This window comes from Excalfactoria chinensis, chromosome 3 (genome assembly GCF_039878825.1).
Source record: "Excalfactoria chinensis isolate bCotChi1 chromosome 3, bCotChi1.hap2, whole genome shotgun sequence".
NCBI classification, from domain to species: domain Eukaryota; kingdom Metazoa; phylum Chordata; class Aves; order Galliformes; family Phasianidae; genus Excalfactoria; species Excalfactoria chinensis.
Window position 1 is genome coordinate 29,224,457 of NC_092827.1, and position 6,431 is coordinate 29,230,887.

Genomic DNA, 6,431 nt, shown 5'->3' on the forward strand with positions numbered 1-6,431 from the left:
GGACAAGAATACCCTCTGGAGCATTTGAAAGCACCTCTCTCTTTTCACTGATGACAAAGCTTCCTTTATAATAAATACATGGTGTTATATTCCACGGACTGGATCCCTCTCACCCCCTTTATTCCTCCTTTCTCTTTGTCCCTTCCCTCCCTCTGTTTATTTCCTCCCTAGGCCAGGTGCCAAAAATGCTAGTACAGCAGTATCTTAGCTATCAGCTTAAATTGTCAAACTGGCTTCCACCTCTTTCATTTCAGAGAACACTGTAATTGAAACTCCTCTTATTTTAGGTGATGGTAGTATTTTAAACTCAGAATTATGTAAAGAAATGGAGATAGCGCTGAACCACTAAGCTGCAAAGGGGTGGCTACAGACCAAGCAAGGAAATGTTTGCATAAATTCTATGTAGGCAGATTCTCACCTAGAAAAAGCCTGCATTTCTGCCAAAATATTCAGAATCTCTCTGGCATCCACTGCAAGCCAATTGTCAGGCTTGATTTGTCCAGCAAGGAAGGCTTTTGCTTTCATTTCTGCTCATTTGGTGCCAGCATATATCCCTGACAAGTGATGTGAGAGGTGACGGGAAGAGTTCATTGACCATGGAGATGCCTACGCAGGGAATCACTTTCCTTCTTCTGCAGAGGTGAGTAGAAGCCTGCAGACACACTGAGGAGAGTGGGTTGATGTTGTGCTCAGTCTTTGACAGTACCCAGGCTGCATGGGCTGGTGCTCTCAAGCACTGCAGGTGGAATGATGCACGAGTCTCAGTGAGAAAGCTGAGAAGTATTCCAGAGGGGGAAGCTTAGATGAAAAATGCCTTGTAACACAATTATTTATTAGTAAGGCTAAAAAATCAGGAACAAAGTTGTCCCAGAATCCAGTTTAATGCTTTGGTAAATAGGTGGTAGATAAAAAGCAACTCTACATTTACCATATCAGAGTGACTTAATTAAGCTGCTGTTTGTTTCTTCTGTGCCTATTTTATCAGGCATTGGGAAGCAGTACCAGAAAAGGAGACAGACTATAGGTTATGCCAGTTCTAAATGGATCAGGCTGGGCTTCCTAGTGTCTTGTTTCCAGACATTTGAGCGTTTGTGTGGCAGGATGGCAGTGGGAGGCTTATTTGGTTTTCTTCCAGTGGTGGCAAAATATAAAGAGTAGGATTTCAGTGAGATGTGCTTCAGCAATTAAGGTGTTTTCATTTATCAGTTGTACTTACCAATTCAATTAAGAATAATCTTGAGAGGAGAACCTAAGGATGAGGTTGGAAAGGACTGGATGCAAGGACAGGACTGACTTGCCTAAGCAGTGGTTTGCAGTCCAAGGTATTGGCAAGAGGAGCAATGAAACATGGCATTATCCAGAAGGGATAAGAGAGATGTTTTATGGAGGCTGACTGCAGGGTTGTTGACCTTATCAAAGAAAGATTTCTTATACTATGTGTAAATTAAATTTTTAAGGAAGAAAAAAAAAATGGAAACATTAAATTTTGATTTGTTACTAGAGAAATTCTGCACAGCGTGTCTCATAAGCAGTATATCACATGCCACTAGCAATGAGAGGTAAAGCAGAATATCCTTCTGGAGGTGAGTGCACTGGAACAATTGAGCATCTGCACTAGAAGCCTCTTGCACGGAATCAGCATCTGTTTGTTCACTCCGCTTCCTTATGAAAACATTTCCTAAACATTCACATTTTATGTGGAACTTGTAGTTATTTCTCTGCCATCTCCTTAGTTACTCTGCTTTCGATCTGAAAATATCTATTTAAACTCTTTTGCAGCCTCCCAGAAAACTGGGATGTTCTGATGAAATTCATTCTGCTGCAAATCTCCCTGCCCAGGTGATACCAGAGATCTGTTTGGAATTGCAGATGTAAGAATGATATATGGAGTTATTTTCCTATTTTAACATGAATTCACTTACCAAGGACAGCATCTTCATTACCCCACTTTAGCATGCATGCCTGCTAAATCCATTATTCATAGAATCTGTATGGCATTAGCAGAAATTTGCCTATGTGCTCCTTCTGAAATGGGGTGTCACTGCATGACCTCACCTAGCCAGCTGTCATACTGTGGGTAGGTCTGTGTAGAACAGTTTTAAAAGAAGCAAAAGTGCTTATTTTTGTGGATCATGTAGTTTCAGGTAACACCGTATGTTACCGCTGTGACTCTGGAAGTATTAAGAGCTGGCTTATGAGGTGATCTAGTTTTATCTCTTGCCGTTTGGAAGCCAATCTTAGTTGTCTCTTCAAGATAAAACAAGCCACTAATGATGTCCCATTAAAGTGATACAAAGAAATAAGAGCTGTTTCTTACAGGTGGTTGTTAAAAATTAGAAAAATGCCTTCCAAAAGAGAAAAGCATATGTGCAATGTGTGAATCTAGCCCTAGCAAATGTACTGACCGGTCCTGTGTCTTATCTGCAAAGTGTTTCCTACAGGGCAGAGCAGTGGCTCTGTAATTAGGGATTACTCACACAAGTAAATGTTTGTGTGATACCCTAAAGTAGCTTGTCCATTCAAAAACCAAAGAAACCAAATAAAACAAGTTGTTTGCATAGGAGAAACCGCTTTTTAAAACAATTAAACAATTATAAAAATCAGAGATTTTTAAATGGTTTGGGTTGGAAAGGACCTCAAAGCTAACCCACACTGCCACCCACCAGAACAGACTGCTGAGGGCTCCATCCAGACTGGCCTTGAGTGCCTACAGGGATAGTGCAAGCAGTCTGTGCCATGGCCCCAAACCCCTCTGAGTAAAACAATAGTATGACATAGTATGATATGATAAAATAAAATAAATAAGAAAAAAAAAAAAAAAAAAAAAAAAAGCGGTTTTGAAGTTTCCAATCAGACACAGGCTTTTGCATACACTGTCAGACTTTTTTTTACTTCACTTGTCTTCCTGGGTGAGACAGTCACTCAAACATGGGATCAATGGCACTGATCGATACCTCGCCCAGTATTGTGAAAGGTCATACATCATTGTCTCCTAGCACTAGGGTAATTTGCAAGCAGATGTTACTTGTATTGGAGTGGAGCCCAGAGGACTGGAGCAGGATGCTCCAACACCATTCTGCTGGACAGACACAAAAGAACACAGTCCGTACTTACCGCTGAGATAGGAAGGAGCTGTGACAGCAGTAAAACGCAGGCAGCGCAGTCTTGTGAGGGAAGGGGTAAGTGAAAATAATGGCAGAGGAATGGCAGAGCAAGGCAGTGCCTCTGAGCCACTGTTCCCTGAGGCTGAAAAAGTCTGTGAGGGGCAGCTCATTAGAAGAATGCAGCTGCTTCCAGCACCTAAAGCAATAAGTGGATTTTTTCAGAGAAGCTGGTGCCTGAAAATCTCCTCATAGCATCACTGTGGGAGCCTTGAGCTTCTGAGTGCTGTTGAAAACTTGGTGTTTGCTTAGCAGCTGACTTGGAAGCTAAACTCATCCAAGTCCGTGTTTCGATGTGGCTGTTTGCAGCGTGAGTCAGTGCATGTTCCTCCTCCATGTCCATTACCAGGCATTGTCTCCTAGATGTGGGAATTACTGATGTCATCAAAGGTTAACAGCAAAAGACATAATTTCATTTGCAAGTACCCCCAGCTGAGAAACTGATAATCACACCCCAGGAGAGCTTGCCAGCTTGCATTTCTGAAGATGAAAGGAAACAATGTTCTTGCCTTTGTTATTTGTTTTACAGCACTGTCTAATGAGTGGGTGTCTTGCTATTTTTGTGGTGTTCAGAAATGAATTATGGCAGTGACCGTCTTGAAGTGTTGCTGCATTTTCATACACTTCTACTGGAAAATGGCGCACACGCGTTATATTCCATATACACAGAAACTCTGATCTTTCTTTAGGTTATTAGATTGACTCATGCGTAAAAAAATAATATTTATTTGCAGATCAAGATAAAAATGGAGTGAATTTGAGCTTCACAGATGTGGATGGATTTCAGGGGCTGTGAAATCAGAGGGAAACATTGCATTTTAAATATTTAATTACTAATTATTATTGTTTTAAGTATACCATCACAGTGTGGTGGTATTTGTTGTTTTTCTTTGTGAACACATTTATTTCTCAGTTGCCTATTGGACAACATGAGAAATACATCAGGAAAGAATCTATGGTAACAAGATCTCTTTCACTGAGTGTAATGAAATGTTTATTAGTTGCCTCAGTCACTGTGTGCAAGTACTTTCATCTGACTGTCACTGGGATGTGGGTACACAACAGGGCAGATAACAAAACTGTACGGTTTGCCCCATTTCCAAATTCTGGGTGAGCATTTGTTTTCTAAAACTGGAGAATTCATGCAATTTCTAAGATGACACATGATCCAAATTAATTCAAAACATACAGATTTGAATTACTGACTATTCCGAATATTGAATTATATCTCTTAATCACATACATGACCAATTTTCTTCAATTAGTGTGAGTGGCTTTCAAAGCAGCACCAACTCTTCTGCACAGATTTCAAGATTTATAGCTTTCTTTACATTCGTTGTAGGTAAACATGGCCATGATATCCTGCAAATAAGGAATTACAATGGCAAATCCATCAGCTGAATCTTTGGTTCACTGGCATATATATGTATTTTGGAAATAATATCAGGTGGGCTCAGTTGTAGTTGAAAGTTATATATTAAAATGAAACATAAAAGAAGGCTGATATGGCAAACAGCTTTTTCAAGATGAGTATTTCATCATTAAAAAAATCCAAACAGTCCCAGCTCGAACCACATTGAAGATTTTGAGAAGAAAAACCTTGGCATGACTAATTTTTATGCAGTACAAATTTGACATTAAGAGACATTCTAAGAGAATGGTCTACTGATTATACTAGACTACTCTGTGATTGTGGTATTCACATGGAGCATCCCTTCCTAAATGAAAATTCCTTGGATTGACTCTTTTATTTGAAGGACACAACGGTCCTTACTTCAATAACAGCCTGTGAACAACACAACCCGTCTAATGGTGAAATGCTGTCAAGTTTGTTAGTCCAGAGAAACTCTTCTTCACTGTTCATATGCCACCACTGAAAGTCTTACTATCACAAAAACACACAAACTGGACCTTGATACTATTGATAGAATATTTAGCTGGCAGAGAAGAATTAAAACATGACTGTTGTGACTAATTGCTTTGGGTTTTTTTCCTAAGAAATAAACTGACCTTCTTATGCCATATGGTCCATATTTTTCATAGAATCATAGACGAGATCGGGCATTACCATGGTGGGATGGCTGTAGGCAACATGGTCATAGGCATCATTTTATTTTTATGTAACTCCTTGGAAATGCCAAGTTGTCCTCTAAAATGCAATTACTTTACAATGAAGCAACTATTAAGAACCTTAGCAAAGGTCTTGCTTTCAAAATAAATTTACAAAAGCCTGAATCTACATACCAATCTTAGTCCAAGAACTGAATGTTTGGAATATCTTATTTTGGCAACATTCACCTTCTAAAACATGAAGATCAATTTGCAAATAAGAATGCAGTCATCTCCAAAACTGAGTAAGTGATCCCAAACTGATGTTCGAATAATTTAACAACTCTAAAGAGAAACTTAGTAACTATTTCCAGATATGGGAAACTCTTGTACCATAAATCTAAATCCCTTAGGCAAACTTGTCACAAATAAATTGTATACCTCCTGAGAGAATTTACACCATAGTACCAATATGTTTTCTGAGGGGATTTCTTTTTTTGAGGAGGTTAGAAGTAGGTACTTTATATTTAATAATGAAAAATGTATTGCAATGTTAACTACAAAGAGCCCACTCCTATTCCATAACCATTAAGATGCAGGAAGTCACCTATTCAATAATGCAGAATTGTTGTGTATTAAAAATTTATATCTATAAATATTAATAAAACATAGGTCAGTCTTTTAACCAACAGGTAGTTGTACACACAGCTATCATTGTAAGACTTACAGGTCATGCATTTGTTATGACATAGAGCAAAACAGGCACGATAAAAGGTAGTTGTCTGATAAAGGAAATTATGATTCTTTTTTCAGATGAACAATAAGGACATGAAATCCAGGAGTAACTCGGGGGTCTGTGGTGTCATTTGGGAAGGACGCAATTGTGATTCAATCAACCAAGCCAATATGCTGGAGCAAGCTTTGAAAGGCCATGGCATGAAGGTGCTTGTAAATTGACAGTGGCCAAGATTGCTTTCACCAGATTCATTCCATGACACTACTTGACAGAGTTTAAAGGCCAGAAAGATTATATTATTAGTTAGTTCCTTGGTCTGGAAAGGCCTGGGCAGTCTATGACAAACATACCCACTACCACCAGAGAGGTGATTGCCATGCAGGTGAATGACATGGCAAATAGAGGCAGAAACTTATGGCTGCAGCGTGAAGCAGAAGGGTAAATAGTGGCTATTTCTTTCTCCTCTCCAGTGCCATGTGACAGGT

General features: G+C 39.2%; 1 long non-coding RNA gene across 1 annotated transcript; it reads left to right on the plus strand.

Moving 5' to 3' along the window:
* The first annotated feature begins 284 nt into the window (after window positions 1–284).
* Window positions 285–6,148, plus strand: LOC140249424 (uncharacterized). Its single transcript, XR_011903008.1, has 3 exons — window positions 285–640; window positions 1,780–1,871; window positions 6,024–6,148. It is a non-coding gene; the product is annotated as an uncharacterized lncRNA (long non-coding RNA).
* Window positions 6,149–6,431: the final 283 nt, after the last annotated feature.